The following is a 21,127-nucleotide window of genomic DNA, read 5'->3' on the forward strand; positions in this document are numbered from 1 at the left end:
ACGCTCCTTACACGCTCGCCTGACCACATGCGAAGTCCGTGAGTTCCGTGGAGCTCCACATTCTGCTCTCTCACGATATGTCATGACTACTGAGGTCGCTTATACGGAGTACTTGGCAGTAGGTGCCAGTACAATGCACCGAATATGAAAAACATATGTTTTTTGGTGGTGTCTGGATACTGTTGATCACATAGTATATTGTCCAATATTTGGAAAAAAAGTAAACTTGAAAATATGTCAGAATCTTTTTCAATGCGTATATACACCTTCTTAAATACACTGTCAACTGCATGATGTGCATACCAATTATATTAAATTTTACAGTTCTTTCAGGTATATGGAATCCATACGACATTTCAAGGACTGCCAATTGAAACATCGTGGCTTGTGAGATTGGAGCAGCATTTAAAACAATGAAGACTATTAACCTTTATTTATTAAAAAGTAAATACACTGTACTTCCTTACTTCAGCTGTACATAAGATGCTATGCTAGGCCACTATCTGTGCACAACCATTGCTGAAGAACCTGTTGATCAGCCTCGGCCCCATGCTGAACCTGTTAACAACGTAAGCATAAGTGTTTGCAATGACGAATTCGTAGTAACATTTCGCCTTAATAAAACAACAGATATTGGAATGGATTTTAAAAGTCAAAACTGAAACTACCACTGTAAAGTTCGAGCACATATGTAGTTATTATCAATGTAGTTCTATACCACAGAATTAAACGACTTTATTTGGAAAACTTTACCTACGAGGCTCAGTGGTGCGACATTGAGCTCGCATCCGTGATCACAGCCTTTTGAATCCCCACTATGGCATCCAGATTCAGTTTTTCACCGGTTTCTCTGAATTTCTTAGGGAAACTGCAGGCATGTTTCCCTCGAAAAGGACACAGCCGATTACCTACGTCTTTTTTTTATTTTTATTTTTTTTTTAATGGAGATTATTCTGACTGGCAATGACCAATGCCCCAACCATTGCTCACGGCAGCACAAAATCAAGTCGGAAGGGACGGCATGTGTGAGGAGTCCACATTTTTCGGACGTTACATAAGCTTCATACGTACAATACAGAATAAAATCCCCAGAAAATAACTCTATATTGTCAACAGGAAGTAATTATGGGAATCTCACGTACTGAATAACAAAACAATGTCTACCCTTATAACGACAGGGGCATGTGTAAATCAGATAAAGTGAACGCATCTTGGAGACGAGCGCATGTGTCTAATGGCAGTGAGATACCCCAATTAACATTAACAAAACAAGGCCCAACTGCAATGCTGAAACAAATAAGGTGAGTACAATATAATACCTTTTAGAATAAACACAGCCGAGACCGAGGGTAAATGGTGATACTACATCAACGAGGCTAGCAGTGACCCGAGCAAGAAGAATAAGAATTCACACATAACGAGGAAGCAGTTGGCTGAAGTGATACTGTGTGATGTAGAATCACGGTGAGGAGTGCAACATCATATAAAACAATTTTGAGAATTAACACACAGAGAGCTCTCATTTCGTGGCAGGCAACACACATGCGTGTGGTAAAATTAGCGAAGATGTTGAGACCCAAAATTTACGTTTGCAAAGTGTGGGAGGTATGCTTCACGTATTGTGGCGACAAACGTAAAGCGGCAGTGCATATTCCTGCGGGAATTGCTGGGGGCTGAGATTTGTGCATGTCGCTTCTAGTATGATAAAAAAAATTATTATTAAATATATTTCAATTCTATCAATTTAAATCTGTATTTCATACTAGAATGTCGTGTTTCCAGTCTGGCACAGCTTTGCCACAGGAGACACGAAAGCGGTCGAAGACGTCCGTCTTCTGGTCGGCTCCTGATCGTTGTCAGAAGGAGGCTAGGTTTTGATTACGCAAAGACTTCTATTATTTGGAAAAGAACAACCCGGATTTCTTTACGTAATCAGTATGAATTTTATAATTACCTAAGGGACCTTTCACAATGAACAGTAAAAAAAAAATGCATTTGCAAATGAAATCATTAGTAAATGGGGCAGCTACGAATTGTATAGAAGACAAGGAGCGGCCTTCTGTCTACGACCAGGATGCCGCAGTATTCTCTGCTGTAGTAAAGGCTGTTTGACATTTATAAAAATAATATGACATGGAGGATAAAAAAGTATAAAGTAAAAGAACAGAATAAGAAGTCTGGTAAACACTAAATATATTCAAACAATTCTTACTAGCAAATTAGGGCTTATTTATAAACAATACTAGTTACATAATTACTTTTCTAACAGTATGGTGCGATCAGATTTCAGCCTGTCCTATGCTGTCTCCTTAGTTCACGTTTTTGTCACAAATTACAGTCATTACTTTTCTCCTTTCGTTGAAGACAATTCTTGCACTGTTCAACACCTCCGATAACAATAACTTGCTGATTTACAGTTTCGAACATGAATTACCTTAATTTTATTAATTAATAATGTTGTCTGCACGCTAGCAAGACCGCTCACTTTTTTAACTTAAAGTCGACCTCCTCTACGTTTTCACATAACAAGCAGAAAAGCACATTAAAATCTGAAGATCTACAAAAGTTTTCTACCGTCATCTTTTATTTAGATCGAAGCGGAACGACAGTTCAGCTTCTGTTAAAAATGTTTCTTTGACTGCGCAATCGATGTATTAGCGTCCGCGCTAGATGCGCATCTTTACAGTTATGTAAATTATACAAAACAAATGTCTTTCAAAGGGTACTCAAAGCTTTCATAGGACGGAAATACCAATAATATTACATCGCTTCCCGCGTGAGGAGTAATGAGTCTGAAAGATCGTTACGACTCACGCGCAGTCGTAATATTATTGGATTCACGTACTTAGTGAATTAAGTATTTAAGGATCTCTCCTTGTAGGGAGCAAAACAAACATAACATAAGGCACATAGAATTATATGCGTTTCATACTAAGTCGTCAAAGCTACTCACAGTTGCTTGATCATTAACAAACTTGGTTGTGGCATGATGCCATCATAAGTGTTCAAGGATTTAACATAGGTTCTCAAGAATTACTCTCATTCAGTCAATTGAAACATTGAAATACTAACATAGATACAAGTACAAATTAAATACACATACAGATACAAATATACATAAATATTGACAATAAGAAAAAAAATTCGATTACAGTATTGGTGCATTTCCACCAATTTTGAACAGAACATAAAAATTTATCGGTCTTTCTCGTAGCGACGTCACTCTTCACTTTGTAGCTGGGAGTATTTCCCACGAACTCGGGTTATTTTCACAGGGGAATTCTTTCATCGCCTTTCACTTTTCACTGCACTACAACTGGGGATCACCTTTTCACATTCTGGTGGAAAACACTGGGAATTTCACTATGTGAAGGGGAAAGTGATATTTGTTGACTCGACGATCCATCGGGTCATGTCGGGAATCAGGAAAGTTGATGACTGGTTCAATGACGAATGAGTCAGTTTGGTGGCTGTCTTAATCTCATTCCAATTCATGTTTCAGCACATGAAAATACGGAAAAAAAATCTGTATTAGGACTTGCTCATTAACTAGCATCTTAATCTAAGGGAATATAGAGTAAGAATTTAAGACAATAAAAATTACTACATAGACTATGTACATATACATTGTATATTATTCATATTTTGTGTCTAGGTTTTATATTCTTTCGTTAGCAAATATTAGCAAAACACGTTTCGTCTTGTACAGGTCTTTCTTAAGCAATATATTTAGCAATATTGCCGTAGCAATTTTCATAGTTAAGGAAAAGTCATCATTAGTGTCCTTTTAATGTAAATATAGTAAAATCGTGCGTAGTTTATCAACGTTTTATTGTTTTTATGTCCATTTTCATCTCATATCTGGAGCACGCTCGCGCCCGTTACGGAGAGGAATGCTTATTGTTGAGTGCGGGCCGGCGAGCAGTCATTGAATGTTGCCATGCCAGAGTGCTTCACAGTCACGTGGTAACGAACTGGCGGTTTGACAGCGTTGGCAGTCCGCGTCCTGCACGAGGCAGGTAGTTCAATGGCTACCAACCCTTCTCTTTTTTTTTTTTTTAAATTTGTGCATTTTGTTGAATCGTGGGTACTGGAGCAGCCCGTCAAGGCGACATGGTCAACCTGGACGGTAAATTGACTGCACCAGCGACGAAGAACAGTCATCGATGAAAATGACTACTGTCACCTATTGCAGTGAGTACAATAGCTTGTCTATCCTTTGACTGATAGTCACTGTATCGTCGTTGCAACGTGAGAATACTTGTAATGCTACTTCACACGCGGAACATCACTCGTGTCCATAAGTTTATTACAGTTTTGATTCCCACAAGGGATAACTAGTTTTTTGTGCCCGTACATGTGTCAAATTACGATTTTACACACGTGTCCATCATTTTGTCACTGAGTCACACGCAGCAATCCATACGTGTCCATATAGGTGTCTCTATACCACAGAGTAGCACAGGTAATGCTAAAATTACTTATCATAAAAGGATCATTTACAAAACAAACATAGTTTTTTTTTTTTTAATTATTGTCCAAGACCTAACGAAAAACGTGTTTGCTATTCTGAATGGTGCTTCTGATGCACGTTAGATTTTACATGTATTTTAAATCTGATTCTTTTCCTTTTCTTATTGTTCTATAACAGCCTTTTTTTTCGGTTACATCAATAATCAGTAAAATATACCCACTTTGGCGTGCCGAACAGTTCACGTTCAAAACTTCATCTAACAGAAATCGGGAAAATTATTCCTATTTCCTAGGCTGCTTTTGCTCACAGCAAATCAGATTTACATCACGTTTCGATAAGTAACTGCAGATATGCATTAACCAACGAGCCACGATCGTCAATACACACAACATACACACGTCAAATCTTTTGAACCAATTTCCAAATTTCTTCCCCTACCGGGTAGAGTAGAAAGGTAAGAATGCTAAAGAAGAAAACTACAATAGGATAGTGCAAGGAAATGAAAGATACGAAGATAGATAATATGTGAAATAATCTGTTGAGCAAATTCATTCTTCGGCTCCGCCGTTTTTAGTGTCATCCACGTGGCATAACTTGACTTCAGTATTAAAATGTCGCACAAATCCGCTTCCAAAGTATCTTCAAATATATTTCAAAATCACGGCATGTGGACATAGCAGAAGAATATAAGCAGACTATCTCAGTCCTCAACTAGGTGTCTTAATATCGAAGGTTTCTGTATAATACTCGTGACATAGGAATAGTCTCTCTAAGTTTCTCCAATACAGGACCTAATTCTTATTATAAATGCAAATTTCTTAACTGGTTGACTCATAGTAATAAATAAATTAAAGTTGCTCTCCAGTTGCGGTTACCATTATTAATTTATTTGTACATTAACTATATGTTGCTGCTTATACTCGGTGTAATCTACAGATTACAATGTATCAGTTTTGCATCGTACATGATTCTAGCGGCTTAAAATATCAGTCCTTTGAAAGCTTAACTTAGGTTAATACTTCACATATACGGACATTCTGGTCTGAATGAGGGATTTAAAGAAAACCTTTACTACTTGGTAAAAAGGAGATTTGCCATAACTTAAAACTAAAGCAGCAGGTGGCACTTTGGCACATCGCTTACTCAATTCAACGACTGCAGTCTTCTATTGCTCAAGAACTTAAAACTACCTTAAAACTAAAGCAAATCTTATTTTCCAAATTCGTAGAGTACCTTCTTCAATTACTTCCTATCTTTCAAGCTCCATCATTACTTTGTGTCCACCTCACTCAAATGATTACGTCACCTGCAGAATACATGTACATGCTGTTGATTCACATACTTTCTAAACAGATCACACTCTTGTTTCAAGTTGCAGCTTAACATAATAAATGATATTTTTTATTGTTTTTCATGGTACTTCTTTAGGTCTACATGGTGGTAAAGTCCTTTTATTCGTCCACTAACTGGATCTGCCAACACGTAACAACCAATATGTGGCTTCCTGACTATAATAAACGGTCCTTCGTATAGGTGTTGCCACTTACGATTTTTACGTAAGATGAGATGGTTTGAAGTGTGTTCTCAGAAGAACACGCTCGTTCAGGCGATACGACAGAACTTTATTGACATGCTTGTCAAATGCCTTTTTTCTTAAATTGGAATGAGTTGTGAGAGAGATCAGGGCTTGTCTTAACTTATTATCTAGGTTGACTTCTGGACCTTCTATCTTGGGGATAGGATCAGTCCATTCATTGCTTTCCCTTTGTCTGGAGATTAGTTCTGAAGGTGTGAAACCGGTCAAAGTGTGCTTTTAGTTTTCCGCATGTTCATTAGATTGAATTTCGCTCACAATTACTTTTGAAGTACCGGGCGGTACGCTCGGTACGAAGTTTGCTTCCGTATTCCACCTAAGTTGCGAGCTATTTGCCGGAATTTCAGTCGAGATGGTGTGTGTTGGAGGGTTTGCTCGGGCATAATAGATGCTAGAATTTTGAGGTTCATGAATTTGACTTTGATAGTTGGTAAAAGGTGGAGGACTATTCCTAAAGTGTGGAGCATACTGTTGTTTGTATTGCTTGGAAGGATCTGGAGGATTTCTCCCTTGAGAACAGTGCTGGAATCTAGGCTGCTTACCATACTGCTGTTGACTGTTGGTGTTAATCCAACGTCCTTTTCCATTGAAATTATTATTATTTTGGCGATCGTTATTGTAGTGATAGCGATCATTGTAATTAACTGGTGAATTACCGTATTGCTGTTGTGTTGTCTGGTATATGGGGTGGTACCTGTTTTGGTCCTGGAATTTATGTTTCTGCTTCCCGTTACGGCGATAGTAGTTGTTATTATCGCACGGAACGTCGTGTCCTTTGAAAGGGTACAGTACCGCCCGACATTGAAAATAGGTACAACATACTTCATTATTTTTGTCAGAACAACATATATTTTGTAAAATAACTCAATTTCAGTTAATACAGCGAAGCCGGATACCAGTGTAGGAATGAATGACAATTTATTTATTTAATTTATCATATGTGCACTCCCACAAAATAAATCCTTACATCCAGTTTGGTGAGATCTTTTGAAATGAATGAATGTATGGTCGTCTGCTAACCACAGATAGTGAATGTGAATATATGATCATCTTTGAGTCGATCCTTTGGTGGAACCAAAGAGATGAAATTTACCAGAGCTTTGAGCGCCTGAAATGTAGCTGGCCAATAGGGTAGTAAGGTGCTCCCCCACTTCAGCAGAGGTGGAGAGGACCTCGAGAACGGCCATGTTTTAGGCACTCTGCCGCTGGATCCTGTGCTGTTAACACCTGTTTTAGATGTGCTCCGTAATGACGAAAGAGTGGAGGCATGGTATGCATGTGGAATATTTAAGAGTAGTTTGAAATAATAATTTCTCTATTTCAAGAACTTTTGTGGGGAGAATTGAATGTCAGGCAGGTAATATTAATGGGATTGTAGTAATCTTCGGAAGTGACCAACGGTCACAAAGAAACCACGTGTAGCAATAAGTTGAAATACTTCCGTGTGCTTAAGCTAAGCTGAATTACTAGCGTGTGTACAATAAGTTGAAATATTTAAGAAATAGCGTGTGTACCATAAGTTGAAATATTTAAGAAATGGCGTGTGTAGGACTTGAAATTAGAGACGAGTACTTCCACGTGGTGAGTACTGAGTGAGTCTCAATCTGTGTATGAGACAAAGGATAAAGAGAAGTACTCGTCCATGGTATCAGTTGAGGACTCACGTGTGTGATGAATACATTAATATTACTTTGCGTGTGACGCTAGATTCAAACTCTGAGAGAGAGCAAGGTGAGTCGGCCGTCTATCCAGCAACGCCACATGGATGGCATTGCACAGGAAGACGTGCATTTATCTCCAGAGTTCACAGTAGGAAAGTAGAATTACAAAGTGGGACAGTGTCGTGTGAAACTGGGATCAATATTAATTGAAGTGGGAAAGCTGAAAGTGATAATGTTGTAACCATTCTCTGTGTAGTATTTCATATTGTTGTGTGGTGTATGTCATGTAAATTGGGTATGTGTGGTTTCCGTGGGTGTGTAGCGAAGTAGTTTCAAAAGATTAGTGGGTTATGCTTGTTCCTTCTGTACCGCTCGGTCTGGAGGAAAGTTTCGTGATGATGACTGTGAGAGTCGAAGTGTGAGGTATAATAAAAGATCCACCAACCTATCCAGAAAGTGCACTGTAGCGTTAAATAAATTACGAGACCATAATATAGAGATTCACTAATGTAAAGCCATGCCCACTGGGCGGAATTTCTCATATGTTATTGTTGTAGGTTATAGAATTTGTGTGTTTAGGCTAGGGAATTTATCGGAATAAATCAGATAGTGAAAAGAAAGAGATTGGTAGACTATTCCTTCAAATTGTATGTTGTCATAATGTCCCGAATTTATAATGTGTGCGCCATTCATATTCAGTGGGGTGGCCACGTGTTAATAAAAGCCGTCAAATAAAAGACAAAAAGAAAATGTGGTACTGCCAGTGCGTAGTGTACAGTCAGAGTTCCGTAAATCACTGATAGTCAGATATGCGTTTCCGTTGCGTAGTAATCATATAGGAGGATAACTTGTAACGAAGTGTGAGTACTAGAGTTCGTGTTACTCGTTAAATTAAGAAAGAATCCACTCGCTTGGCAGACCACTCATCTTGCAGGCCTGACTGCATGATGCCACAGTATGAGCAAGGCATGTGGGTGCCTCTCATAATTTCGACCCTGCCAGGATATTTTGCTGTTAGGGTTTGCTGTTAAGATTCTTTTTTGATGGAATATATTGTGATAGCGCTAAGAAGTAAATTTTTTTCTGTTTGCGATTTCTTTCTGGATTGGTGAGGATCTTTTATTTTTTATGTAATTAATTGCTATATCGTCCTAGGCTGGAAGATCGTGGTATAATTTTTTTTCCGTAATGTCCGTAGTAACTAGGTCGCAGTCGAAAAGTGTAGCCACCATGGAGAATAGCGATTCTGGGGTGAATGTAGCAGTGCAGCAGGAAGTAGCTGTTGACCATCTGTTAATGAGCGGGGACAGCAAACACTCGGAAGGGGTTGAATTGTTCACTGGACCGCTGCAAGGTGATCCTTTATGCGGCGGTCTTTGTCCACAAACGCGGGCTTTTCCCGAAGACGCGGGCGAGCCGGGACTAGGTCAGGTATGCAGTGAAAGTGAAGCTACCCTTAGCGGAGCTACGGTTTCTCAGGCGCACGAGGTGAGCGCGTCGAAAGTAGCAAATTACGATGAGCTACGGCAGTTTTTACAGAGGATGGATAGAGATGAAAGGTTGAGAGATAGGGTGATTAAGGAAATATTGGAAGTCATGGATAAAGGTTATAAGGAAAGATGGGAAGCAATGGATAAAGATAGTAAGGAAAGTATGGAGGCATTGGATAAGGGAAATAAAGAGGCAATGAGGAAGGGACACACAGTTATCGATGAGCGTCTGCCCGTAGTTAATAATCGGTTAGATGAGGGGGACAAGAATCTGGGTGCGTTGAAGGAAGTATGTGACGCCGTGGAAGAAAAAACTAATAATTTGGAGGTACAAGTATTTGCAATAGAGAGTGATACTACTGAACGTAGGGACGTGTTGCCGGATGAGCGAATGAAAGAGGTAGTGGTCAGAATGAATACGATTAGTGCAGATGCAGAAAAGATCAGTACAAGAGGCGAGACAGGTTCTGACAGTACGCAGCGAGAGGTTTATGCCGATCGGGAGGAGATACAATCACCATTACAGTTTAAAGAGGCACAATTCGAAATAAGTAGGAAACATAGTGAAGAACTAGCACAGTTGCAATTAGCGTGCAGTAGCGAAGGTGACACACCACCAGGTAGATTGCAGAGGGAGAGTGAGATAAACTCAAAAAGCGAAAATAGGCAGAAAGAGGAAGACGAATTCAGAGAGTCAGAAGAACGGTTGTGTCGGATAAAGCAGGTGGCAAACCCAACTGGGTATAGTCCAAGGCTGTCTCAATTTCAAGATTCATTACCTTCATCGTGGGGACCGCTCCTCAAAACGAAGTTTGTGTATAACCATTTGAGGGACGAGGCTAGAGCGAAAATGCAGGAAGACATTAAAGACTGCAGTAGTTATTTAAATGAATTCTGGTCGAAAAGTAAGCAGGACCTGGTTAAGCAAAGCATATTGATGATGCCAAATTGTAACGAAGATGGTATAAGATATCCAGTGTCGTGCTGTCAGGAAATGCTGAGACGAAACAGGTATTTGGATGTGCCATACGAAACTGTGGCGTTCATTAGGATCTGTATAACGAAGTTGCCAGTGAAATTGCGAAGAGATATAGCGATAGCAGGCAGAGGCGTAGACGATTCTGCGTCATTTCAACACTTGTTACAGGAACTGGGTAATGAGAGCAACATTGTGAACGGAGACACGACTCATAGGTCAGATAGTGTCGAGGATAGGAACGGCAGAAACTATCAGAATGACAGGAGAGCATGGAATCCTGGCATTTCATTCTTGTCATAATGGATTGAAGGATAGGAGAAACTAATCCAACATATCAGCCCTTAGCATCTTGCCTTAAAACACATGCAGCTGGCACTGAAAATTGTCTGCGTAGCAGACATACTCTACTGATATGTAGGAATGCAAATACCATACTTCTGATCAGAGAATAAAACACCAGTAATGGCATCTGTTAGGCTGGTATTTTAGCAAAATTTACAAATTTTTATTTGGAACACTAAAGTAAAAGGACTGTTTCCTCAAAGACCAGTTGCTAAAAATGTTATGTAATAATGCCAATGAGTCCAGTTTAATTAGTGCGATTTGACTATGGCAGGTAATTAACACGTAATGTGATCGAAGTTTTTAAATTAGATGCCATCTGATCAATAGTATGTCATTGTCATAGTGACAGTTATAATGAAGTGCTGTGTATGGTTGTTCGGAATCTGGTGTTAGGGAAAGAGGCCACTAGCACCTAAGTTTCTAACACTTGGGCTGCCCATTTCTCCCAGCTTGTATATTCTCTGCACACATTTAATTTTCATGTAAGCACAGATTCCTAACTAGCAAATTCTTTACTGTGTATAGTGGACCATTCAGAGTGAGGCGGATTGTCCAGGAAAATACTGTACTGATTGAGACGATCAAGGGAAAACAATCTCGTGGGCTTCATCACATTTCTAACATCGAATTATGGAAAAGTTAAGGATGGATCTAAAGTAGGCAATTTATGGTAGACAGTCAGTGTATTTTTATTTGTGGTGTGTAACGTTGTGCAGGGTCAAATCGAACATAAGAATTTTCAGGCGGGATGTCAGGAAGTATGACGGAATAGACTGGTCGAATGAGTCATGAACAGGAGTCGACAGAGTGGTGTATGTACGTATTTTTTGTCATATGAATAAGGATCAAGCAGAAACGACGTGATGATTAATGAGTGGATAAAGATGGTAGATAGAAAAGCGACGTGATAAATAGTAGTGGATAAAGGTGATATTTAAGGAAAGAAGCGACGTGAAGCAGTGTGATTAATAAAAAGAGATTCGACGTGATGAAACAGTGGTAAATAAAGGTGAGTAGAATTAATAATGTGGAGATGTCTTAGATGTATGTTACAGAGAGGCCTGTGTATGCTGCAATAGAGATTTATGCCAATGGCGAAGGAAGACCAGAAAATGATGGAGTAATGGACAGACGGAGAGCCGAAATACGAATGAAGAGATGAGGACAACTGCACAATGTGAAGGGACATGAAGGGAGTATGAGATCCAGATGGTGAACGTTGTGGGATACTGACGTAGGATGTAATATAAGTGTAGATCTAATTCTTACCATAAGATTTGCAATTTGGCGAAAATAATATTTTTTGTTGTTGTTGAAGCCTGGTACCAGCATAACTAATCAAAACGGTACCAAGAATGTGTACAGTTATTTTGCAGGATGAATAATTTGTGTATTTTTTGTTCTTAGATGAAATGTCGCAATTCTAAGTGATATTTAGCAGGAGGAATGCAGAGGTAAGCCGATGGAGAGAGGTGCCAGAGTGAAAGGACGAATTTGGAGACTGGAAAGCTATCTCCGAAACAGCTTCATGTGTTATGTGGTTGAGTATAAGGGAGCGGAGGTATGGTATGTTGTCGTGAGAGTGGTGGTGTTATGAGTATAAGGGAGCGAAGGTATGGTATGTTGTCGTGAGAGTGGTGGTGTTATGAGTATAAGGGAGCGAAGGTATGGTATGTTGTCGTGAGAGTGGTGGTGTTATGAGTATAAGGGAGCAAAGGTATGGTATGTTGTCGTGAGTGTGGTGGTGGTAAGGTTAGCTGACTTCTAGACCTATTCTGTTAGTGTATTAATGGATTGAATGAGAAGGAAAATGTGATGTCTGGTGAGTGAGAGTCGTAGAGTAATGTGATCAATGCGCACACTCCTGTAAAGGGGATGCTACCGATCTGTAACTAAAACATTATTGTGTATTGTTTGATTTGGATGAACCTCGATGGCAGGTCAGGATCTGACATGTGGATGGTACATACGTGTCCTAGAAATGTTGTTATATATAATAAAATGTAAAATGTATAAAGAGATACTAATTTCAGTCTGTCACAAGCACAAAGGTGCATTGTATGTTGTAGATTTAGAGTCACCAGTTTCTAAAATGTTTATTGTGTTAGGATGTTAAAGTAGTTTACTACTTAATAACATGTGATAGGTAATTGTGAGCTGTGTAGATGATTTCTTATTTTTTTGTTGGAACACTTTCAAGGGGTATTAATTTCAGTCTGTCACAAGCACAAAGGTGCGTTGTATATTGTAGTATTAGGAGCAAAAGTTTCTAATATTTTCACTGTGATAGGATGTTAAAGTAGTCTACTATTTGATATTGTAATTATGAGCTGTATAGATTGTTTCTTATTCCTTTTTTTTAACACTTTCATGTTCTGTATGAAGGACGACAGGTACAATCAGTAGCACAAGTATGGGCTGTATATAGAAAAGAGATAAATGTTGATGTTGTATGTGTAGAAAACTAGGGTGTATAATTTTATGTTTTTTAGAACAAAGATTCTTTTATTACCAATGTATCTAATAGATCATACATGTAATCAATGAGTATTTAAATAATGTAAGAATATCCTTTTGTATTTAATGTTGCGAGATGCACGGAAGGATCTGACTGATTGGGTGTCGTAACGCCCATACCGCTAGCGGGCCGAGCTGACGTTGCCATGGTGACGGGCGACAGAGCCGCGGCACTCCCCACTCCACTGCCGGTCGAGGTACACTCCACGCGCCCGCTACAGCAGGTCAACGGCCTGGGGCGACACGCACGTACCACAGGCCATTCATAAGTTCCGCCACCCTTACGACTGGGGAAAGTATCCCGCGGAGGCAACAGCGGGTGGTTTCTTCTGCTCAACGGCGCGCGCAGCGGCGCCACGGCAGAATGGACGACGCGCGGCAGAACCCGGCGGGCATTTTTTACCAGCAACTATTAACTGGTACTGGACTGTGGAGCCGTGAAACAAGATGACTGCTCGTATGTCTCCATAAGATGGAAAGTGAAAGACTGGTGTTTCCACGTTGTGAGTGGTGGAAAAGATTTTGTCTTTAGCAGACAGGACGATCGTTTTGTTTTGTCTTGACCACCGAACGGTGGGATCCATAAACTTTTGGCAGTGACTTGTTCAGTGTGCTTTGTGAATTGCTTGTGGGACGCTTGGTATTCTTGAAGAGGACAGTTGTCGTTTGGTGACTAATTATTGTATGAACGCAAGAAACTAGAGTGGGACATTGACATTTGCGTTTGTAGTGGGAGACATTTCCTTAATTGGTGTGGGAATAAGTGCTGTTTGTTGGAACTTACGACTTTTAATTACACCATGAACTGAAAGGACAGAACCGTGGGTAATAGTAGTTGTAGGGCCATTTCTGGACGACCAGATTCGTGTGGATGGTACGCTGAGAGTGACTATGGCATTTGTGTTTAATGTGAGATACAGTTTACTGTTCAGTGCGTGTTCAAAATGCCGATGTGAGTGACTTAAAGACTTTCGTCCGGGTAACCATGGGAGAGCTTTGACACCGAAACAGTGTTTCTAGGGAACCTGTCAGCAACTTTTTCGACCCCAAGAAAATCACAGAATGAAATGATTCCGTGTGACTCGCAAGATAGGGAATAATGTATTTGTACTTGTAATTGTGTAATTTTTTTTTATATGTTTCATTCCTGGAGGGACAGCAAGCGTAATTGTATTTCATTAACATTTGTGTTTAGAATAGTTAGTTTTTGTTTTTTGTTTGTTCTGGGTTATCAAGTTCACGTAGCATGTTTATTAGGATATTTGGTACGATGATGCTTTAATTATTAGCCAGTGGCGTAATACTAACGTAGCGGCTCTTGTTGCATTGGTCAGTAAGGTTGTCACAGGGGACAAGAATTTGCATTGCAATACAAATATCGGAATTAACTGATGCATTTTGATGTCGTGGACAGTGTTGATCTTGTTGGTGTGTTGACTGAAGCCACGTATTCGCATTATCACAGTGGTGATATTTCACATTAAAGTGTAACGACGGCTAGTCGAAATGCAAGTTCTTGTCGTCTAAATGTGTGACAACAGAGAAATGAGCAGTAGAGTAAGATACGAGAGCTACTGGTGGATTCAAGCACTTATTGCTAAACTATTTACTGCGTGTATTGATCAAAAGTTGATGGACTGACTGGCTCAGCAGCAGGTATTTGTACTGGTGGATAAGGATAACTCACTGTCGAGTAGTTGTGGCAATTGCTTAAGTGATGATAGTTAAAGAGGTATGACATGATGTCTTAGGTTGACTATATTACATAACCAGTATGTAACTTGTGGTATATTTCATTGTTTTTCTTCTCAGTTTTATTTCTCTGTAGGTTTGATGTATATTTTAGAGTAATGGTATGGAGCCTGACATTCTACATGTAACTAGTGTACGAAATTTTTTCTTCTGTTGATTTTGTTTTGTATTTAGACTTTGCTGTGTAAAGGTTTTTATAACGCAATTTATGAATGTCAGATTACTTGCTCTGTGTTTGGACGGTGAGCTGTTTAAAATTTCATGAGTACAATTAGTATTTTTTTTATTTGTCATAGAATTAGTGAAGTTTGGATTACTCATAAAAATAACGAAGATCCCAGTAACTAAGCCAATTTTTATCTCACCATTATTTTTTTTTATTTGTATGATGTGATGTTTTATTTGTCATTTGGATTGTTGTAACTATGTATGTGTACGTTACTCCGGATTGTGGAGAGTACAATAATGCAACAACTGTGTCAAAAATTTGGTAAAGTAACAGCATTTGGTCGTCTATTTGAGGTCACCAGGGGCTAAGGTCTCCTCCTGGTTATTTTGATGACTTGCTACGTTTCTTCTAATACAGTTTTCTTAAAAAAATGTTCGGAACTACCCTCGCATTGCAAGGATAGTACCGTGCCATTTTTTTCTGCATGGGTAGCCGGTGGTGAAAGGGTACAGTACCGCCCGACATTGAAAATAGGTACAACATACTTCATTATTTTTGTCAGAACAACACTTTTTTTTTGTAAAATAACTCAATTTCAGTTAATACAGCGAAGCCGGATACCAGTGTAGGAATGAATGACAATTTATTTATTTAATTTATCATATGTGCACTCCCACAAAATAAATCCTTACATCCAGTTTGGTGAGATCTTTTGAAATGAATAAATGTTTGGTCGTCTGCTAACCACAGATAGTGAATGTGAATATATGATCATCTTTGAGTCGATCCTTTGGTGGAACCAAAGAGATGAAATTTACCAGAGCTTTGAGCGCCTGAAATGTAGCTGGCCAATAGGGTAGTAAGGTGCTCCCCCACTTCAGCAGAGGTGGAGAGGACCTCGAGAACGGCCATGTTTTAGGCACTCTGCCGCTGGATCCTGTGCTGTTAACACCTGTTTTAGATGTGCTCCGTAATGACGAAAGAGTGGAGGCATGGTATGCATGTGGAATATTTAAGAGTAGTTTGAAATAATAATTTCTCTATTTCAAGAACTTTTGTGGGGAGAATTGAATGTCAGGCAGGTAATATTAATGGGATTGTAGTAATCTTCGGAAGTGACCAACGGTCACAAAGAAACCACGTGTAGCAATAAGTTGAAATACTTCCGTGTGCTTAAGCTAAGCTGAATTACTAGCGTGTGTACAATAAGTTGAAATATTTAAGAAATAGCGTGTGTACCATAAGTTGAAATATTTAAGAAATGGCGTGTGTAGGACTTGAAATTAGAGACGAGTACTTCCACGTGGTGAGTACTGAGTGAGTCTCAATCTGTGTATGAGACAAAGGATAAAGAGAAGTACTCGTCCATGGTATCAGTTGAGGACTCACGTGTGTGATGAATACATTAATATTACTTTGCGTGTGACGCTAGATTCAAACTCTGAGAGAGAGCAAGGTGAGTCGGCCGTCTATCCAGCAACGCCACATGGATGGCATTGCACAGGAAGACGTGCATTTATCTCCAGAGTTCACAGTAGGAAAGTAGAATTACAAAGTGGGGCAGTGTCGTGTGAAACTGGGATCAATATTAATTGAAGTGGGAAAGCTGAAAGTGATAATGTTGTAACCATTCTCTGTGTAGTATTTCATATTGTTGTGTGGTGTATGTCATGTAATTTGGGTATGTGTGGTTTCCATGGGTGTGTAGCAAAGTAGTTTCAAAAGATTAGTGGGTTATGCTTGTTCCTTCTGTACCGCTCGGTCTGGAGGAAAGTTTCGTGATGATGACTGTGAGAGTCGAAGTGTGAGGTATAATAAAAGATCCACCAACCTATCCAGAAAGTGCACTGTAGCGTTAAATAAATTACGAGACCATAATATAGAGATTCACTAATGTAAAGCCATGCCCACTGGGCGGAATTTCTCATATGTTATTGTTGTAGGTTATAGAATTTGTGTGTTTAGGTTAGGGAATTTATCGGAATAAATCAGATAGTGAAAAGAAAGAGATTGGTAGACTATTCCTTCAAATTGTATGTTGTCATAATGTCCCGAATTTATAATGTGTGCGCCATTCATATTCAGTGGGATTGTGTTAATAAAAGCCGTCAAATAAAAGAAAAAAAGAAAATGTGGTACTGCCAGTGCGTAGTGTACAGTCAGAGTTCCGTAAATCACTGATAGTCAGATATGCGTTTCCGTTGCGTAGTAATCATATAGGAGGATAACTTGTAACGAAGTGTGAGTACTAGAGTTCGTGTTACTCGTTAAATTAAGAAAGAATCCACTCGCTTGGCAGACCACTCATCTTGCAGGCCTGACTGCATGATGCCACAGTATGAGCAAGGCATGTGGGTGCCTCTCACCTTTACTGTTGTTGGGTTGGTATGACATACCTGAGTCTGCGCCTGCACCGTGCGGCTGTGTGGTGTGCGGGCCAAGATTACAATTACTCCGCGCACTAGCACGCACGTCTTCTTGAATCATGTCAAGGTTGTCAAGCACTGACAGAAAAGCCTCCGTGTCGTCGTCACTGACACTTACTAACTTCTCCCTGATTGATACCGGTAGCTTTGACTTAAGGATCATAATTACGTCCTTCGTGGAAATGGGCGTGTCCCACTATTGTATTTTTTTCAGGTATTTCTCGAAGTACCTACGGAGACCAGCACTTCTCGTGTTAAACGGTTCAGCATTATATACCTCCTTTCTAAGGCGTTGTTGTATGCCTGAACTCCAGAATTTGTTCAGAAATTGCTTTTCGAAGTCAGCGTAATTATTACATCTGTCCATTACTTCTGTTCCCCAGACAGAACCCTCTCCTTGAATGTAACCTACTATAAAGCGCATACGTTGCTTGTCATCCCAGCTCTCAGGAAAAACACCATTAAATGACTTCAGAAAAACCATTGGGTGGATGTTGCGTTTCTCTGGCAGAAAAGGCTGGAATACGCGGTGCTTGAGAACGCTTTCTTCTTTCATGAGCTCGACAAGAGTTATTTGATCATTCTGGTTGCGTACTAACGGATTCTTACTGCTGTGTCCATGTACAAGTGGAGAGAATTCTATACGAGACACGGGATTATTATTGTATTCATGTTCTGAAGAAAGCAAGTGTGAACGCTCACTTCCATTGTCATTAGGAAACTCATTGACTTGTCGTTTCAACTGCTCGATTTCCTCAGTGAGGTGTCGTTTCCACTCGGGAAGATCTCGGTGAAAAACTCTACGAATCTCTCCTAATTCAGTGAGAATCGTATCTCCTGATGTACCTGGAGCAGCTAAAACTTCAACTGTGGCTGACTTAAAGGCTTCTTTTAAGTCGTGTTGAACCTTGTTTTCTATGTACTGTTCCTTAGTCTCGACCCATTCTACAAATTCTTTTCCTATCGTGGAACGTACGTTGGCTGCAGCATCATTCACCCTCTTTTCAATGTTTATTTCGGATAGCGCCTGTGTCAAGTCATTGACCTGGCCTTGCAGAGTGACGACATTGTCTGCAAGCTTGTTTACTTTAGCTCCGACCTCAGCGGATTTTTTTGAAACTTCTGTTGTAACTGCCTGGCAACTTTCGATTTGTACTTTGATGTCTTGGTGCACGTTACCTACTGTGCTCTCACATGCATCTACCTTCTGCAGAATACCTTCTATCCTTTCATTAACTTTAGTACTTAATTCCGAGATATATTCCACCGTGACTGTCCTTATTCTTGCCTCTAAGTTGGCATCAATATTATCTAACCTATTTTTCATTGTACCAATCATGGTATTCAGGTCAAACCATTTTCGCTCTGTCTCCCGTTCCTTTTCTTGTCTATCTCGTTGTTTTTGTAATTTATAAGCTTCCCTTTCTCGTTTCTCCTGTTCTCTTTCTTGAAAAAAAATTCTCATCATTTCAACCATCGAATTTTCTCCCGCTTGCTGTGACGATGATTGCTGTGACGATATGTCACGCACACCATCATCGTCTGCCGTTCTCTCCATTCGCGAATCGGGTCTGCCTGTTCCCGTTCGCGAACGTAGTGGTTATGACTTGACAACAGTGTCATCACCGTCATCCACACTGTTTGTCGGCTTTCCTTTGTCATCTGCCATGTTTATTTTCAAGTTTGTGACGTAACTGTTCAAAGAAATATTTCGCGGCACGCCGATCGTCAACTCTCAGATGCGCGCGCTGATAGTCAAACGTCACACCGCGGTAGTTGACAATTGCAGAGCTATACTGGGTAGAAGACAAGATGGCACCTAACTTTGAAAATAAGTGACAAACACCTACTAGACACTTAATCCAGCTGTTATGGCATCCATCTTGTGTTGTTAACCGTAGCAACAATGAAGATGCTCATAATACTAACAAATAAACTTTGCATGAAGAGATGATCAGAAACGAATTCTAACTACGTAAATAAGCAACTCTGCAAGGAAATAACAGCGATAGGATAAAATGAAGCAGTAAGGAAAGAAATTCCGGAAATAAGTTTTTTTTATACAAGACGCGAAATTTTATGCGTAATGAAAACCGTACTTACGTCAGTCGTTTTGCGCACTGCCGTTATTTTTCGATTTTTTTTTTAATACTTCCTCGCTTTCGTTCAGTACTTCCTTTACGGCTTCCCGATGTCCATCGGATGATGTCATGAAACAATAACAGAACAGATTAAAAAATTTTTATCAAGTCCCTGTTCGGGCGCCAGATCTAGTATGATAAAAAAATATTATTTTTCTTACTTTAAATATATTTCAATTCTATCAATTTAAATCTGTATTTCATACTAGAATGTCGTGTTTCCAGTCTGGCACAGCTTTGCCACAGGAGACACGAAAGCGGTCGAAGACGTCCGTCTTCTGGTCGGCTCCTGATCGTTGTCAGAAGGAGGCTAGGTTTTGATTACGCAAAGACTTCTATTATTTGGAAAAGAACAACCCGGATTTCTTTACGTAATCAGTATGAATTTTATAATTACCTAAGGGACCTTTCACAATGAACAGTAAAAAAAATGCATTTGCAAATGAAATCATTAGTAAATGGGGCAGCTACGAATTGTATAGAAGACAAGGAGCGGCCTTCTGTCTACGACCAGGATGCCACAGTATTCTCTGCTGTAGTAAAGGCTGTTTGACATTTATAAAAATAATATGACATGGAGGATAAAAAAGTATAAAGTAAAAGAACAGAATAAGAAGTCTGGTAAACACTAAATATATTCAAACAATTCTTACTAGCAAATTAGGGCTTATTTATAAACAATACAAGTTACATAATTACTTTTCTAACAGTATGGTGCGATCAGATTTCAGCCTGTCCTATGCTGTCTCCTTAGTTCACGTTTTTGTCACAAATTACAGTCATTACTTTTCTCCTTTCGTTGAAGACAATTCTTGCACTGTTCAACACCTCCGATAACAATAACTTGCTGATTTACAGTTTCGAACATGAATTACCTTAATTTTATTAATTAATAATGTTGTCTGCACGCTAGCAAGACCGCTCACTTTTTTAACTTAAAGTCGACCTCCTCTACGTTTTCACATAACAAGCAGAAAAGCACATTAAAATCTGAAGATCTACAAAAGTTTTCTACCGTCATCTTTTATTTAGATCGAAGCGGAACGACAGTTCAGCTTCTGTTAAAAATGTTTCTTTGACTGCGCAATCGATGTATTAGCGTCCGCGCTAGATGCGCATCTTTACAGTTATGTAAATTATACAAAACAAATGTCTTTCAAAGGGTACTCAAAGCTTTCATAGGACGGAAACACCAATAATATTACACGCTCCATCCCATAGCGAGTGTGAAATTGCCATTAATTTCGAGTAGGGAACATTTAACGCTCTCCGGAATGCAGGATCGTTACGATTGATTGAATTCAGCCACGGCCAGAGTAGGGAATTTGCGTTTCAGATCCAGCACGGAGACAACGCTGCCACTGTTTCCGATCGGTAATGTACCAACACGCTTTAGGCGAGTTAAAATGTTGAGTCGATGTTTGCTCACTCCAACCTGCGTATGCTTTGAATATAGAAATTCAATAGTTAGTTACTAACATACCCTCCATTGAGTACATGAGAGTTTTGATTAGTTTAAAAAATAAAGTTCATTCTCCACCAACGTAGCCCATTGCTCAGCTACGATAACATAGATGTA

The 21,127-nt window shown here is 39.5% G+C and overlaps 1 long non-coding RNA gene across 1 annotated transcript in view; it reads right to left on the bottom strand.

The window, feature by feature from the left end:
• Nucleotides 1-275: 275 nt before the first annotated feature.
• The window catches only part of LOC126159976 (uncharacterized), a 48,218-nt gene continuing 27,366 nt past the window's right edge, over nucleotides 276-21,127 (bottom strand). Inside the window, exon 3 of the long non-coding RNA XR_007534636.1 lies at nucleotides 276-558. This is a non-coding gene — a long non-coding RNA (uncharacterized LOC126159976). The remainder of the gene's footprint in view (nucleotides 559-21,127) is intronic.

The sequence above is a fragment of the Schistocerca cancellata genome, unplaced genomic scaffold (genome assembly GCF_023864275.1).
Source record: "Schistocerca cancellata isolate TAMUIC-IGC-003103 unplaced genomic scaffold, iqSchCanc2.1 HiC_scaffold_1150, whole genome shotgun sequence".
NCBI classification, from domain to species: domain Eukaryota; kingdom Metazoa; phylum Arthropoda; class Insecta; order Orthoptera; family Acrididae; genus Schistocerca; species Schistocerca cancellata.